The sequence below is a fragment of the Anolis sagrei genome, chromosome 3 (assembly GCF_037176765.1).
Source record: "Anolis sagrei isolate rAnoSag1 chromosome 3, rAnoSag1.mat, whole genome shotgun sequence".
Taxonomy (NCBI): domain Eukaryota; kingdom Metazoa; phylum Chordata; class Lepidosauria; order Squamata; family Dactyloidae; genus Anolis; species Anolis sagrei.
Window position 1 is genome coordinate 104,225,984 of NC_090023.1, and position 19,130 is coordinate 104,245,113.

Sequence of the window (19,130 nt, forward strand, 5' to 3'; positions counted from 1 at the left end):
ATGCTTATGTCTCAAAGATATATGAGGTATATGTCCAATGGAAATGTATGAATGATTTCAGATTAGCTTTACTATTCATTGGACCACTGCAATTTATGGTAAGATACATACAGAATCTGTTTATCTTTTTACTGCATCTTTGTAGTAATCCCATGTCATACTATTCTTATCAACAATGTTATTCAATGTGAGTAGTTTATGCAAATATCTATTAGTCACAAAAAAATTCATGCCAGGAGTGACTTGAGAAACTACTTTTATTGTTAATACTCCACTACCTGCTCCAAAATATATTTCACAGGTTTACAAAAAAAGAACATATTGTTACTCATTTTGAAAGCATCTTGAGGCCTCTTCCACACCTGCCTCCCATATCCCAGGATCTGATCCAGATTATCTGATTATCGTATTGTCAAAGGCTTTCATGGCTGAAATCACAGGGCTGTTGAGAGTTTTCCAGGCTGTATGGCCATGTTTTAGAAGAATCCTGTCCTGACATTTTGCTGCGTCTATGGCAGGCATTCTCAGAGGTTGTGAGGTCTGTTGGAAATTAGGAAAATGGGGCTTATATATCTGTGAAATGTCCAGGATGGGAGAAAGAACTATTGTCTGTTTGAGGTAGGTATGAAAGTTTCAATTGGCCACCTTGAGTAGCATTGAATGGCCTTGCAATTTCAAGGTCAGGCTTCTTACTGTCTGGGGAATTCTTTGTTGGGAGGTGATTAGTTGGCCCTGATTGTTTTTGTCTGGAATTCTCCTGTTTTTGAGTGCTGTTTTTTATTTACTGTTATGATTTTAGAGGGATTTTTTTAATGCTAGCAGTCAGATTTTGTTCATTTTCATGGTTTCTGTTGAAATTGTCCACATGCATGTGGATTTCAGTGGCTTCTCTGTGTAGTCTGATATGGTAGTTGTTAGAGTGGTCCAGCATTTCTGTGTTCTCAAATAATATGCTGTGTCCAGGTTGGTTCACCAAGTGCTCTGCTATGGCTAACTTCTCTGGTTGAAGTAGTCTGCAGTGTTCCTTGATTCGTGTTTGGGCAATGATGCATTTGGTGGTCCCTATGCATGGTATAGGGTAAACTCCTGCAGAGGTGAGAGGATCCCTCTTGTCCTTTGCTGAATGTAGCATTTGTTGGATTTTCTTAGTAGGTCTGTAGATAGTTTGTAGATTGTGTATCTGATTATCCCAGATTACTGTTTGTCAAACTTTGCTCCTCCAGATGTCTTGGACTTCAACCCACACAATTCCTAACAGCATGGTAAAATGGCTGGGATTTCTGGGAGCTGAAGTACAAAACACTTGGAGGAGCAGAGTTTGCGGGCCCTTTCACACTCCCATGCTATCCAGAATATCAAGGAAGATAATTCCTATTATCTGCTTTGAAGTGGATTATCCAAATCTACTCTGTCATATAATCCAGTTCAGATCAGATAATCTGGGTTTTATACAGCTGTGTAGAAGGAGCCCGAGAAACACTGTCCCAGATTATCTGGCAGTGGAGACCCATATGACCCAGTTTAAACTGGTTTAACCCATTGCGCCACTGGGGACTCCTTATTAGTCATATGAATGTACGATATGTGAGTGATGAAGATGCAGCATCAAATAGAGGATATTGTGTGTCTATTTGAATCGACTTCCAAAACATTTTTAAATTTATTGAAAATATATTAAAAGAGGATATTTGAACTGAATGTACCCTTTTGGGTTCTTGCAACAAGAAATATTATTTTGGGCTTTTGGTGTGTTGTTGAAAAACCCATAGACCGCAAGAAGATGAAATAAAACAGGGATTATTATCGGTAATGATTTGCAAAGGAGAACAAACTGGAGGATTTCCAACCTCAACTGAAACCTTAGTTGGGAAAACACTTTGTTCCACTCTCTGCTATTATCTTGGACTGCAATGTAATTACTCTATGGATTAACCTAATAGAAGCCTGATGGCTGATGTCATTTTTGCACCATGAGAAGTAAGCTGCTGAGAACAGGTATGAATGGAGTGGAACTGTTTTCTACTGAATTATGCAATTGGCAGGGAAATGGTTTAAAAGATTGCAATATACTAAAACAATTAAAAATTGAAATCTTCTGCTCCAGCTTGTTCAGAGAGACTTGTGATGTCTAGAAATCATATACCATTCTTCTACTATATCATATGCATCTGATATAGACTCACAATAGCTTATGCTACAAGCTTCTTTCAAAGAGCCCTTCCACACAGCCCTGTATCCCAAAATATCAAGGCAGGAAATCCCACATTATCTGAGTGTGGACTCCGATGAACCAGTTCAAAGCAGCTATTGTGGAATTTTCTGCCTTGATATTCTGGGATATAGGGCTGTGTGGAAGGGCTCTCAGTCACTCTCAAAGATACTACAAGATCCTCTTGTGCTCTATTCATCCTTCCATCCATCCACCCATTTTCTAATCTACTTAGATTTGCCCTGGGTATTTTGCTTCTTTCTTTTTTCTTTTCCTGCCAATTTCTTTTCCACTAGTCTTGTCCCAAAAAGTAGTACAACCAATTGTTCAAGTCTAAGTCTAAGAAAACGATAGTTTGACAAGTGGCTTGATGGCATGCACACACACAATATAGCATAAGAGAGGTAGGCAGAAAATAGATAGGCATGGGTTCTCATGCCTAACTATCTAACAATGGCAAAATATTTAAAAGGCTTCTGCAATCCAAATCAGGATACTGGAATGAAGAAAGCTGGTGAATGAGGGAGAACCAGGACAATGTGTGAAGGGAAAACATGAGCTCAGTTTTGTTACTGAAAAATTATTTATTTATTTATTTATTATTCAAACTTATATGCCGCCACTCCCCTGGGGCTCGGAGCGGCTTACAAGAACAGCTTAAGGGGTCTTGCTTTTGCAGAGCGGCTTAAAATCGAACACAGTTTAAAAACAATTTAAAAATAAAGTTCTGTGTTGATGTATTCCAAAATACTTTTAAATTTTAAGTTCCTGTCTGACTCCTGTGCCACTATTTGTCCAGTGGATATCAAGGATGAAGTGTAGACCTGATAAGTCTACCCAACTTCTCTTTCCTTAACCTCAAATATAACGGGTAAACCTACTCAGAAAAAGAATTAAATTCACACCTATGGTTCCACTAATCAAGGATTAAACATTAATTGCTGCTTAGTTTGGATGTACCCATACTTTAGTCTTATTTCTCAGAAGCAAGCCACAAATTCTGAATGATATCTGGGGCATCTGCCAACCAGAGGTTTTGGCTTGGCTGCAATCTACTACATAATTCATAGTTGTCTTAAATCCAGTATTCAGTTAAGTCACTTCTTCTTTTTGCTGGGCTGTCAGTCAACCTGATTAAACCCATGGATGGTTGATATAGAGCATCATTTGTTGTGGGTTGTTAAAGTGTCTAGGATTGGATAATACATGAGTTAGCAAATAAACTAGGGTTTTCACACCTCTAAGCTCAGCAACAGATCTGACACTATTGGGTATTAGCTGGTTCAAATAAAAAAAGTACATTCCACTTAGCTCACCACATAATCCTAGACTATGGCGATACAAGTAAATGTTGGGTTAATCCACGGTATCCCCAGGTACTTTGGCCATCGGTCTCCATCAAACTCAGTCAATGATAAGAGATTATAAAAGATAGGAGTCTGAAACATGGAGAGCTATATGTTCTTTAGTTCTGGGCTGAACCCTTACTAGTGGTGAAACAACCATAATGTTTCTACTGAAGAGTTTTGAAATCAAAAGATTTTTATGATATGACTGGCCAATGAAAGTTTGGCAGAACTGGGTACTGTTTAATGATCTATTACTTTGCTTTCATTTATTTTCACTTCTTTTTAGAACAGTAGTTACAAGTAATTCTTTCAGTGTTGTTATCACCATATAAAGTTGCCAGAGTCAATATTAGCTTTTGTTTACTGTAGCCTATCCTGCTCTGAGAGAGTTTTAATTTTTCACTTCCTGTTCTTTCTTTCATACTGGAAGATTGCATTTTCAGGGAGAAATTATAATTTCAGAGCAATTTGGTAATGTTAGTATAATGCAATTTACCATTTATTTTAAAATATGTCTAAATTAGCAGTAACTATTATGCAGTCCAAAATGTGTCTACTAAAAAAAAGGTTTGAGTTCAGTTGACCTTATTTCCATAACACCGGGAAGGCCTTGTATATGGATAAGGCAATTCTAGGAGACTCTGTGTGACGTACTTGTTTGAATGCTGGACTATGACTCTGGAGATCAGAGTCTGAATCCTTGCGCGTCCATGGAAATCCTTTGGGTGACCCTGGGTGAGTCACAGGGGAGCATGTGAATCAGCCTCAGAGGAAGGCAAAAGCAAGACCCCTTTGAACAAATGTTGTCAAAACTCCCACAAACAACAAAAACAAAAATGACTTAAGGTGCTTCCAGACAGGGCCCAAATCTGTGCCAAAATGGGTGTAAAAAACTCGCTTCAGTGAGGATGTGGGTCCACACATCCTTCCCCAAAACCCAAGCTTTCTCAATGTCCTTCCAGTACCTACCCCCCCCCCCCCCAGCTTTAGAAGTTAAAAAAACTTACCGGGCTGCAATTAAGCTCCTCCAGCATGCCTCCTGGTGCATGTAAATGATGTGTCACATCTCCCCAGCCCCCCCCCCTTCTGGGGCATCTAAGTGCCAGGAGACCTGCCATAGGAGCTTAATGGCAGGCCAGTAAGTTATTTTAAGCCTTTAAAGCTAGTTGGGGGGGGGGGGTGTTGGGGAACGGGTGGATGCCCTCTCAGTTCTCCGGGCTCATGGAGCCCAAAGAACTGAGAGGGCTGTGGGTACTGACTCCCGGGAGTACCCAGGAGACAGTCCCCACAGGCCCAATATCCCATTAGATCCAGATCTTTCAGGAAGGCCTTGGTCTAATGGGATATCTAGCTAATTCAGGACAAAGCAGGGTATACGTGTTTTGTCCTGAATTAATTCTCTTTTACCAGAGGCATTGTTTGGATGCTTCTGGTAAAAGTCCAATATGCCCCACATTTTGAGCTCTGTTTGGAAGGGCACTAGAAAGCACAAAACAATAATCAGATAATCTTAATCTTTATCCCAAAGACCTCAAGCATGATTCCATAGAGAATAAAGAATTGATTTTGCACTTAATGCAGACCTTGGGCCCTTCCACACAGCCCTATATCCCAGAATATCAAGGGAGAAAATCCCACAATATCTGCTTTGAACTGGGTTATCTAAGTCCACACTCAGATAATGTGGGATTTTCTGTGTTGATATTCTGGGATATCAGGCTGTGTGGAAGGGCCTCCAGTTGCTGCTGGTACTATGTACATTCAAGTTGTTTCTAAATTGTGGCAACTCTAGGATTGCCTTAATTTACCAAAATTGTACCATTTACCATTTATATGGCACTTGAACTATGAATACTGCCTCAAATTTTGTTTCCATTAATACTTTCAAAAGCATTGTGATCAAAATTATCTATGACCATTAGTCTAATATAAAATGTTAATGAAGGATTAGAAGTCACAATATATAACTGATGTCTTTATCAGACTAACCCAAAAATCACAAATCACAGAACCGCCTAAACACACAAATAAGCAACTATGAAATAAGTCATAGTTGCTGAAGCATGTGAATCATCTATTAATTAAGCTATTTATGTCTGACAGCAATCTCAGATGAATCATGATCAATGAACCAGTTTCAATTTGTGCAGCCGAATTTGGATTAACCTTCCATAACATGTACACGTTGTTATGCATAGAAGGGTAATGCCAGTTATATCTGTTTTGAAACCAAGAGGCTGCACCTTTGACCCTATGTTACATTGTTGCTTCTTTTCCTGGATAAACAGGTTGTGTGCCTGAAACTTCTTCTGGCAGTCAAAACAATAGATTGAAACTTGAACTCTCACTCTTAGAAGATAGAAAGTGGAAGAACTTGACAGTTACATATGATTCAGGGCCCTTCCACACAATCCTGTATCCCAGAATATCAAGGCAGAAAATCCCACATTATCTGAGTGTGGATTCAGATAATCCAGTTCAAAGCTGATATTGTGGGATTTTTTTGCCTTGATATTATCGGATATAAGGCTGTGTGGAAGGGCCCTCAGACAAACTCTGAGGGTTTGTACAAAGACTTCATCTTCTTGGAAGTACGTCAATGACACATACACATATAGGTCTCCCTCTTTTTTGCATATGAATGTAACATATAATTTTCTGTAACATATCAGGATCCCCTTAATCCATCTTCTCCAATCTACAGTAGTCTCTTCCAGGAGTGCTGTCCTGAATCTCTGATGGTCCCCCAGTGATTTGGAATTTCATGTGAGCTCTATATTAAGGGTCCTCCCACACAGCCCTTTATCTCAGAATATCAAGGCAGAAAATCCAACAATATCTGCTTTGAACTGGGTTATATGAGTCCACATTCAGATAAAGTGGGATTTTCTGCTGTGTGGAAGGGCCCCAAGATGTGTAGAGATAATCCAGAGAAGGAAAGCTGATCAAATCTTTCTTGTTTCTTACCCAAGCACAGTCATATGTCTATGGAAACTAAAAAGAATACCAGCACTCCCTGGCAGAGAACTGTCAAGCTGATTCCATAGCATTATCTATGGTGTTATCAGCCTGCATCAATTCTGCAGTGTCACTCTTAAGTTATTTTTATGTGCCCAATATTTGAGCCCCAGGATTTCAACCAGAATCCTGTTGCTGAGTTACATATGCATAACCTAGTGTTACATATTTACAACTAGTTTAGATTGGATTGTGAAAGCCTTGTGGGGTGCATCTGCATCATCAGATGAATACATTTTGACACCATTTAAACTGCCATGGCTCAATTATATGGAATCCTGGGAATTGTAGTTTTACAAAGTCTTTAGTCTTCTCTGTCAAAGAGTGCTGGTGTCTCACCAAAGTACAACTTCCAGGACTCCATAGGATTGAGTGATGGCAATTAAAGTAATAGCAGCCGAACTGTATTAAGTAAACAGTGTAGATGTATACCTCTAGGTCTCCATTTGCCAGACAGCTGGTGCTGTGATCAATCAAGGTCAATTCTGCTGTCACTCTGGAAGCAGCTGGTTGATGTTCCTACTCCATCCCTCACACAAGTAATCTCTGGTACAGGGGAGAATTGTGACAGGAATCTCAGTTCTGTTTGTCACACGGGGATCACTCATGGGAGGGGATGGTAACACCAATCAGCTGTTTCCCAAGAGAGCAGAATGGACCTCCATTGACTACAATGGCTGTTGGCCAGTAAGCAGGAATTACAAGAGGAGAAGGGTGGATACAATTCACTGCATAGTAGCGTGATTGCAGTGGTGATCCCATAGCACTGAGCCATGGCATTTAAAATGGTGCCAAACTGCATTAATTCTACAGTGTAGATGCAACCACAGTTATGCACTGAGTAATTAAACGAGCAACATGTTCTACCCTCCCACACTCTCACCTTCTGTGGTTACACCCATGGGCGGCTGGCTATAATCTGGGGAGGATGAATAGGGAGTGAGGAGAAATATTAATTGAAGAAAGGGTGGGGTCTGCTTTCAGGGATAGTAAGGTACCTACCTCAGCTCAGCAGAATGTAGGTGTTATATAAGGGAAGACATTTATGGTTTAATTTTTCATTGATGTATTTTTGTTTTTGTTTTACTGCAGGGATGGTGAGAGGTATGTGTGTGATCTTCTGCATCATATGTCAAGATAATTTAGCTGGCTTTGGGCATAATGATGTAACTTGATTGTGTGCACACATGCTATTTATTGTTCCACTTTGCAGAAGGAAATGTTTTGGGCCAGCCTTGGGAAAAGATGTATTCTAACACCTCTCACACAACCCCTGCCACTTAAAAATTGGCAACATTTCAAACTTCCAAAGCCATTCAAGTGTTTTGAAATAGATTCCAGTGTCTTCACAATGGGACCTAAATTAAATTATGGCTGCTGCTGCTGCTGGTGGTGATGATGAAGATGATAACAAACTTGCAGCAAACTTGCTCGAAATGAGATGCTTTTAGTGCAAGAAGAATAGAAGTGCAGCACTGACCTCTGTTGATAGCATGAAGTAATGAATTTCACAATCAGGGGCTTACTAAAAGTAGAATTCTTTGCAATTGGAATGTTTAATTACTTTAGTCAACAAGCTTGCTTTTGCCTAGAATTGCCCAGGTTTGCAACATTTATTTTCAAAGTGACAGAACACGGATTGCTCTTAGAACATAAATTGCAATCTTTGTTCCCAGATTCTTAGGCATTTATTGAATGGCACTACTTTGATACCAGCCAAATGAACTGCTTCAGTTGTATGCTTGCATGTCTACAAACTTCAAGGGAACGTTCCTGAACATCAAACATATGCTCATTGCTTTGGCTCTAAAAGGCCTGTGAGGGAGGGGAGATTTTCTGACACTCCTTAAGTCCCTTTTCAACATACAGCAGGCTCTTAATACCAGTTTGGTTCCAAGTATCCTGTGGATTTGCTTTTTGGATTTTCCAGTTATGGATTCATGGGTTTTAAAAATCTGTGGCTATAGAGGACTAAACTGTACTCAATTGCCTGAAACAATCATCCTGACAATTTGCTCATAGATTAGCTGGGCTGGGGGGTGGGATATTGCAGAGGGTTTAAGAAACAATACTCTTGCAGTTTTTCATGTGATGTTAGCATATAAAACTCAGATTATATGGAACATTATGAAGCCATTTGGGATTATGAAATGAAGTTTATTCCGTAAATCGTGTTCGTAGTCCCAGTTAGAGTAGACCCATTAAATAAATAAGTGTAGTTGTACTAAGTTAGCATTGAGTTAGTGTGTCTTCTCTAGCTGGGATTAACAATACAATTAAAGTCTCAGCATCATAGCCTTGTTTCAGAACTTGGACACATACTACCCAATTAACTCGATTTGGTAGGGACAGTCCTGATTAATACTCTGTTGTCCCACTTTTAAAAATGTACCATATTCTTTTTTCTCCTCTTGTGTCCACTCTTCGTCATTAGCATAGTCCAATTGTTGTAAACTGAGTTCAAAGTACAAAGATAATTTGCATTCAATTAATTCAATAGAAGGAGACAAGTGGGCAGAATATTGCAATTTCCTGTAGATTTATACAAAAGCAAACTGAACATCTCCTCATCACACTAGAGAATGAATCCACTTTAAATCTGGGGTTTGCAGTTTAGGAAGGAGCCTTTAACAGACTCACTAAACTACAAACAGAATTCTGGAGGAGGCAGAAACCGGATTTAAAGTGGATTCATTCTCTAGTGTGATGAGGAGATGTTCAGTTTGCTTTTGTATAAATCTACTGGAAATGGTGTGTTCTTCCTCATTAATAACTTTTGCCATCTTGACCACACTCTGATGTCACTTGACTCTACTGTCCTTGTTTTTATCTGCAAAATGTTGGAGGGTATGTGTGTGTTAGGAAATAATATTGATTGTGACATTTTTTGATGTCCCTTTTGTAGATGATAATTTTGTATAGTAACTTTGGTATTGTTTTCGTAAACCATAAAACTAAAACTAGAGAGAGGACCAAGAAACATTTCCTTTTTGTCAATATATTAGGCAATAAAACTTTTATTACTGTTTGAATTTTGAACTTCCTTCTAAGACTGAAGTCTTCTCATGGTAACTTACAACAGAAAGCATAACATTCCATATCAATATATCAGTAATAAATCAATTTTAATTTTAGGCAGCCATGATTCAATTAAAACACGATAAATCCAAGATGTCAGTAACTAACAATAGCAGCATATCCTCCAGCATCTCACATATGAAAATTAGGTCATTTATGGCCCAGCGTGTGAGCAGGATTAATAAAGAGAACCTGCAGAAAGCTAAATGAGGAGTTGCTGCAGCAGTTGGCTTTGCCCAAGTTTTCAGGTAAGGACAAGAATATGCCCCTGTTCTCTTCCCACTGGTAAGTTGAGTGCAAATTCTTTTTGTATTTTGAACTTAGCAATTGAAATAATTGGAAAAAGTGGGAGATGTTAGAGGTGGAGAGGGAAACTGGTACACTTTAAAAGCAGTTGAAAAGTGAGGTGTATTCATTGCAATTGTCTCTCTCAAATTGAGATAGATCTTATGAAACAGTGTCTCGTTTATGGGTAAAATGAATATTCACTTTTTACTTGTTCCACCAGAATTCTAAAAATTAGCTAGTACAACGTAGATGTAGAGAAAGCTGTATATGCAATTCCCCCTAGAGAGGAATAGTTTATAGAGAGAGTTCTTGAAGATTTCAGGTTTTTTTGCCCCAGGCCTGAGTTGTGCTGCGTGACACCAAAGTGGGTGGAGGCTTATGGAAACAATGACAAAACTTTTTACTGCTTGCCTGGGACCACAACAACAGGATGGGACAAGTTTTCAGGTGACTGGAAGGCCAACAGATACCTGGCTGGAGGCTACACTCTGTTGATGGGACACAAATTCTGAAGGCCATTTTTTCCAGGTCACTTCCTAATCTGGCAGTCTAAACTAAAGCAGGAGTGTAGCAGTAGGATGTGGGGTTCAGAATGAAGCTTTTGCTCCCAAATGAAATTGTCCTGCAGCCCACAAATATTTCAGTAATCTTTTTTTTTAAAAAAAAAAAAGCCTGCCATAACTATATTCTTAAACTAAAGTCAATTCAATATTGGTCAATCCATTACTTGTTACATGGCTCACAGAAAGATTTGTTTAGAAAGTTTATTTTAGCTTTAAAACCATCTGCTAGCCAAAGCTGGTTTTGAAAAGAAATATTAAGAAAGGTAATTGCGTAAGCAATGTCCCGACTTTACAAGGAATTGGTGGAATTAGTGAAAGTTTCTAGTACACATCGTTTAAGAACTGCTGCAGTGGGCCATATGCAAAGTCCGCACAGCAGCCAGCCTCTGAAAGTCAGAAAGAGGTGGAGAGTGGAGAAGTTATTTATTACGCACCTCAGAATCAGCCATCTATGTGCTTGAAGGATTATGGGAGCTGTTCTCAAAGTTATGTTTCTGAAACCCCCAAATAGTGCTTGGTAAAGAAATTCTTTCCTGTTGAAAAACTGCTGTCTATTATGTCAAAGGACCATAACAGCAGGGAGATGCTAAGAGTTGTAGTCCACAAAAGTAACAGATCCAAGCTTTGCTCTTCTAGTTCATCATCATCATCATATTTTTTTATCTTATAGGTTGACAGGTTGAAAACTAGAGAGGGTTTTTGGAAAAGAAAGGATGTCTAGTAGATGCTGCTAATCATGCAATCAGGTAACACGCAACATCTGCTGAAATTCCCTATTTTTACAGCTTCACAATCCTTTTCAAGTTCTCATTCTATCAAGCCTTTGACTACCTGCTCAAGACTGTCTTCCTTTTAATAAATTTCACACATACGCAGCTTTTTGTGTATTTAATACTAATGTAACCTTTATAACCCAAACAAAAGCTGTATGTATATAACCTTATCATTCACAAGTAACTGGGTTTTGGTTTCAGTCATGAAGTTTTTATGGCTATCTTAATTTACTTTCTAGATTTATAGCTATAGAGCAAAGGCACTAACTGATCTCTGGATATGGAAGAATATAAGTTTTATTTGTTATGCCACCCACAGATTCAACTTTCCTTGATGAAAACTTCAGTACGTGGAAGCTTTTTATAAAAACCTCTAGTTCTTTTCTGTGTATTTAGACAAACTGCTTAGTGCATGTAAATGATAGACCGTTCACCCTGCAAATTTATAGCAGTGCTATAGTGCCAGACTATAAAATCCTTTTGTAATTGTGAAACCAGAGTTCTCTGATGAAGAAGAGTAAATATCTAGCAAGACCACAAATCTCAGAATTGCATAGCACGGAGCCATGGCAGTTGATGTGTTGTCAAATTGCTATAACTCTGCAGTGTTGATACAGCCTGATATTCCCCTTAACATGGGTAAAGAAAAGAAGATCTCTGTTCTTGAATTCCACACAGCCTAGGTTGTTCGGGACCTCAGCACCTGAAGGTCTTCTTCCTGTATATACTTGTCTGAGGACAAGAAAGGGAAGGTCTCTTCTGTGTCCTATCGATGGGAACAATGAAGTTCAGGCAGAAATCCTTCTTTGCTGAGGCCCAATTTGTGCCGGCAGTGGCCTCATTTTAGTGCCAAATTAAAACCTGGCACTTCACCAAACTTTTTGAGGCTTGACAGGGATGAGGATTTCTGTTTTAACATACACTGTTCACACAATTTTGAAAGCCATAATATTACTTTAGATTGTTCCAGATGGTTCCAAGTGCTTTGTTTAATGTTATATTGACCACATCACTTCCATCAAGATTTTTGGCGTTTTAGCTTTTGTTTGTTTTAGTTATTTTGCAACCTATTTTGTTTTCAATTACATTGTAAGCCATTTTGGATCTCAGGAGAAAAGCCCAGCACAGACTGATTGACTGAATGTATTAATAAGCTTCATTGAGATAAACATTTAAACCAGGCATGGGCAAATTTCGGCCCTCCAGATCTTTTGGACTTCAGTTTCCAGAAATCCCAAACAGCTTACAGTTTGGTATTGTGGAAGTCCAACACCTGGAGGGCTGAAGTTTGCCCATGCCTGATTTAAACAGATGTTCTCCCATTATTGTAATTTGAAAATTATAGTGCAGTCATATATTTGAGAAGGGAAACCTATCAGTTAAAATCTCAGTATAGGAAATGCTTTGCTGAAACATGACTGATCTGCTAGTGTAAAAATGACTTGCTGGATTCTGGAAGAACAGGAAATCTATTCATTGTATCTTCTGTATTGGAAACAAACGTATTAGTTAAACAGTAAATTCTGGACTTGCTGTATCACTTTACACAATCTGACTTGGTTACGTCAAAGTCAGGGCATTAAGCCTAAGCAGAATTCATGATATGGTGACTACATTGTTCATGGACTTAATTAGAGAAATATTCCTTTCGATTGTGCCAGTCTGTCCTGAGCCCTTTGTTTCTAAGAGTGAATGTGGAGCTAATTATTTTGTGTAGCAGGCTCCTAGCAAAAGCTAATGCAAAAAAATGTAAATTATTTATCCAATTGTACTGGATTTTGGTTGGAGGAAGTTCATATGAACAATCTTTAGCCCTTTAATTCAATATTCTCTAATATATGAACAACTGAAAGTAACTCTGAAGCACATTGTAGATTCATTGAGAGATGAGGCTAATGGGAAGGGAAATAGTGTGACAACCCACAGGAAGACAATCTGATCAATTACCCTTCAAAACCTTTTAAGAAATGATAATTTGTTCATTTACTTTTATGGAGCACTTCTCTCTTTTCAGAACTGTACTAAGTGCCAAGTATTTCAAGACTAAGAAAATTTTAGAACCTATTCACCCCTTATGATTGGATTGATCATAAAAGTCCTTTGTGTTAGAACATAAATGGACAAGCCTTTGTATATAAGGGAGTATAATTCATCATCATTCTGCAGTAATTCCATAACTTCATTAGTTTTCACACAAAACACCAGTCATTTGTGTGCTGTGAGAAATGTATTTTCTCATTTAGCTCTTTCCTGTGAATGAATGAGATCTATAAAAATGAGATTTTCATAGCAATATAATGGAATCACACATATCTCTTGCCAAGTAATATTAGCTTTGAATTTAGATACTCCTAATGGATTAAAGGCATTGTATTTCTCTAAAATACTGCTACATTGAAAATATGTCAAGTTCTTCCAAGGGGTGTAAACTAGTATTACATAGCATCAGCATGTACTTGGTAGGGCTAATGTCCCTTCTACACTGCGATATAATCCAGATTATCAAAGCAGATAATCCACATTGTTTGCTTTGAACTGGATTATATGAGCCTACCCTGCCATATACCATATATACTTGAAGATAAACCCAGTTTTTCAGCCCCTTTGTCAGCTGAAAAAGCCTCCCTCAGCTTATAATGAGGTCAAGCTGGGTGGCAGAGTATGTATTCTTTTACAAATCCTCCCTCACTCCTTCGCTTCTCCAGAACATTGCAAATCTGCAGTATTTATTATTATTAGTGTGAAGTCAAAAGGGAGGGAAGGAGGAAAAGGAGATATATTTCATTTCCGCCTTGTTTGTATGGTTCTCTTTCAAACCCACCCAATTTCCTGCAAAGAAACCAGAAGTGATATTTCTGGTGGGGAAGAAGCAATATCTATTCCATTCTTCCCCTATATCTGTTTACAAAGGAAAATGAAGCCCTATATTTGCAAAAGTCAGCAACATAAGGTGTGTATTTTTTATTCCTAAGGAAAAAAATAGGGTGGGTTTTTTTGGGGGGTGGGTGGGTGTTAAAAAGCTTTTTCTGGCTATGTTTAGAGTTTGAAAATGGGAAAAATAAAAGAGGTGGGAAAGGGAAGGAGAAAAGATGCCAAAGTTTTTTCGGGGGGGGGGGGGGGCTTTGCTTGCATTACTTCCTTGGGCAAATGCATGTTCCAAAGCTTGTAAATAATATATAGATTCCCCCCCTAGAAATCTTTGCAAGCCCTGTGTTATCTGTACATATCTATATGCATATTCATCTTATATATCAATTTCCCCTGAAATCTTTTGGAAGCCTGATTTCTGTGTATCTAAATGTATTCACTTTATATGTGCATTTTTGTTCCCTTTGCCGGCCTTATAGATCAGAGAGAAAGGGGGGGGGGAATGTCTAGATAGATATAAACATAGATACAGGGGCGGCTCAACCCATTACGCAAAGTAAGCATTTGCAGTATAGTTGATTTTGCCCAGGGGTGTTCTTGAGGTGCTCTTGGGGGAAAATAGACCTTGACATATGCTAGTTGTAATTACTGTGATATATAGTTCACCTACAATCAAAGAGGATTCTGAACTCCACCAATGATGGAATTAAACCAAATATGGCACACAGAACTCCCACGACAAACAGAAAATATATATCAGTGATTGGTTGGGGGGGGGGCACCAAAATACTGTTTGCTTAACGTTGAAAATTACCTAGGGCGACCTCTGCATAGATATATAGGGCTTGCAAATATTTCAGGGGGGAAATGCATATATAGAGAGAGAGGTTTTGCAAATGCTTCAGGGGGAGGTGCCTATGTGAAATTAGCATATATAATTATAGATCTATATCTAGCTCTGCATTGTTTATATAAGCATTGAATGCTTGCCTGTTACTATGTCGGAAGCTGGCATGAGTCCCCATGAGGAAATAGGATGGGATGATGATGATGATGATGATTATTATTATTATTATTTGAAACATAACAAGATGAGTCCAAAGCAGACAAGATCACTCTGCTGGCTGTTGTATTGGATCACACGTCGGACACTTCCCAAGTGTTTAGGACTGTGTGATGTATAGGCAAATAATGCATGCAGAGCCCAGTAAGGTGGCCTTCTGTAGCTGGCAGATGGTAATTTTGTCAGTGCCAATTGTGTTTAAGTGCAGGCCAAGGTGTTTAGGCACTGCACCCAGTGTGCCAATCACCACTGGGACCACCTTGACTGGCTTGTCCCAGAGTCTTTGCAGTTTGATCTTTAAATCCTCATATAGTGTCAGCTTTTCCAGTTGTTTCTCTTCAATCCTTCTGTCACCTTGGATTGCAACATCGACGATCCATACTTTGATTTTTTAACAAGATTGTGAGGTCAGGGGTATTGTGCTCCAAAACTCTGTCTGTCTGAATTCAGAAGTCCCAGAGTAGTTTGATGTGTTCATTTTCTGTAACTTTTTCCAGTTTGTGATCCCACCAGTTCTTTGACGCAGGCAGATGGTATTCGTGGCACAAGTTCCAATGAATCATCTGAGCAACGGTGTTATGCCTCTGCTTGTAGTCTGTCTGCATGATCTTCTTGCAGCAGCTGAGGATGTGATCTATTGTATTTTTATTATTAAAGTTATTGTTGATACCATGTTGTGTTTGTTGACCCTACATTTCCACTTACAGAGCTTGTTTACTGTTTTTCTTTGAAATACACTATTCAAAAACAAGTAACCTACTGATGCCTCAATTAATGTCATTTTATTGGTATCTATTTTTATTTTGAAATTTACCAGTAGCTGCTGCATTTCCTACCCTTGGCTTATATGCAAGTCAATACGTTTTCCCAGTTTTTTGTGGTAAAATTAGGTGGCTTGGCTTATATTTGGGTTGGCTTATACTTGAGTATATACAGTAATTCAGTTCAAAGGAGAAAATCTGGATTTTATATGGCAGTGTAGATTGGGCCTCAGATAAATACATTTGATCTGTTTGATCTCTACAGGTCAATAAAGATGACATCTTTATCAATGATGACTGGCCATGGTAGTTAAGTTATATTTTACTGCTAATTTTAGAGGCAGTGTACCTCTAAATAACATAAATGATGGCTTGTTCTGCATTCTTGTCTTATAATCTTCTTTGTCCCATAGTCAAATTTCAGGTTAACCACTGGTGACATAGGAAAGCATGCTAAAATGTCACATGTTTTCTTTTTGCAGGACATTCTTCCTGCTAGATCTTCTGCTTAGTGTTATAAGAAGGAATAAGGAGTAAGACTTTCTGGGCCATAGATTGATACACTGTCCTGTCATTCCTGCTTTGTGTGTACTATGCTCTGTAATGATATCTTGTGTTGCAGTGCAATTAGTTCATGTTTCAAAAGTATCTTGTCATAGAAAACAGTGTACCATATAAAGGAAAATTATTGATGACTTCAAGCTAGAAAAGTGGTGCTTATATCACTTTGACTATTTTGGGGATACTAGACAAAAATATGTCTAATATTTCCTTGCATAATGCTTTCTTATAGATGCCTCAAAGGCAGCATCAGGTGCAGCTCCAGGAAGGGCAAAATGTAGGTCTTGGTCCTACAGATATGAGTTTTTGTTTCCACCCATGAAATTTTGTCTTCAGTATCTAATTTTGTAGCATTCCAGTAATTTCAAACTTTACTTAATAGTTTAGGCATCAAAAGGGGTGGTAGTGGATAGACAAAGTTATCAAGGGAATGGGAACACAGCCAATCTAATATTTTCTGAGTGTGAACAATCTTCAATGTATCACTCTGTAATGACTGAAATTTAGAGTCTGAAGGAAAATTTCATAGGGAGCAAATTCTTACTTGGAGGCAATGGCTTCATCAGACTCCTGGACCAAACAGCCACTAACCACATTTTCACAGCAGGGATTTAAAGTGGGTAGCCCCACATTTCTACTGCCTGCCAAATTTTGGGGAATGTAGTTTAGAGCAGGATCTTTTCAATTCTCAACTACAGAGGTCCATTCCTTGCCAAACTATATTTTCCAGAATTCTGCAGCAGCATAAATGTGGGGCTTCCTGCTTTAAAGCCATGGTGTGATAACATCAACAGTTGTGATAACACTTGGGAACTTGATACTCTACTACTACTAGGCAGGATATTAGCCATTTTCCTAAGGAGGAGGTGGAGATTTGTTGATGTTTGGACACAGCCAGGTTGTTATTTCCTGTCTTATTACAGGGCATATAATATTCATTTGGGCCTCATTTCCTGTCATTTAAGTAGGTTTGAAATTGGCTGGGCAGGGAAACCTAATTCACAACTGAAGTACTCCAAACTTTTCTAAGCTCTGCCGGGTAGATAGAAGTCAGGGAGGAGTGAAATTGCTGCTCTCCTTCTACTCTATCCCTCCCCCTCCTCAGTTCCCTCTACTTATTCATTTATTATAGTATTGTTGTTAACAACAACATTCCTATTCCTGATAGCACCAGAGCTGGAGCAAATCCTTTCCCTTCTTGGAGGCATGATGATAATTCAAAAGAGTTACTTTAAATGTATAGCTCCCCACCCAGCCAATATGGTCACTAAGAATAATGGTCCAGAAATAGCATTTTCAAGTTCTAAGAAGAAGTGGGAAGAGTGTCCCACTTTGGATTTCGTCCTCCTAATGAGGTCCTATCTCAGAGGGAACTGACCTACCTTATAGCTCTGGGATGCCATTCAGTGGACTATAGGATCACAGCCTAAATGTATCTTACAGCCACACCACAAGATAGCAGGCTTTAGGCCCCATCTACACTGGCATATAATGCAGTTTGAAACTGTATATAAAACTGCAGATTTGGGCCCCCTGCCATGTTTAGCTTCCCATATGGCTAAATCAGACACAAATGGGTAGAAGACCAAAGCAGAGGTTTATTCTCAATGGCCAGAGAGAATGTCAGCAGAGAAAGCACTCTAAAGTACTGGCATAACACAATTGAAAATACAGAGCATGCTTATTTCATTTGACAGTCATTCAAGAAATCTGTACCCAGCTCCTGATTGGGTGAAAAACTGTCTGGCTAGGATCTGCATCCTGAATGGCTCAGGACCCTGTTGGATATCATTGTTGGTTGACTTTTTGAGTGGCAGAAAATTCAATAAACTGTCATTGAAACATTTGAAGTGTAAATCCATTTAATGGTCCACTTCTGAGAGGGGCATGATATGAAAGGGATGCAGTGTTTAGCAATATGCAATGGGTCCTTGATTGGCTTAATAGGTTACCTCTGGTTAGCACACTAGAATTAGTCCAATGTACACAATGGATACTTGGGGATGGTGACCATCTTAACAGGGGAAGCTATTTGGTAGGCACTAGCACTCTTTGGTAGAGAAGCCTAAAGAACCCACAGTTCCCAGGATTTCCATAGCATTGACTCTTGACAGCTACAGTAGTGACAACTCCATTCATTCTACAGTGCAGATGCACCATTATTCATCTCTTTCCATTTCTCTTTCTAACAGCTGATCTTTTCACTCAGGCAGAATTAACTGTAAATATTTTGGGAAATTATGCTTGGAAATATCCAGATTATGCTTGAAGAAAGATACTTGCAAGTTAGAAAATTGTTTTATTATCCTAGTTTTATTTATTTATTTATTTATTTATTTATTTATTTTGTTTTATATCCCGGCTTCTCTATCTCATTGAGGGACTCAGAGTGGTCTAATGTATCAGAATATAAATTGTCAGATATCAAAGTGACATTCCCCAAAGCTGCACAGGGGGGAAATAATTGTATTTTATCTTATATGATGTTGGTTGGATATTAGAGCTGAATAATTGTGCTGCAGTTTGGTATATGACATCAGGAGAACATTTTTCGCTTTTCAATTTTTAAATAGTTTATGTTTAAATATTAAACAGGGAG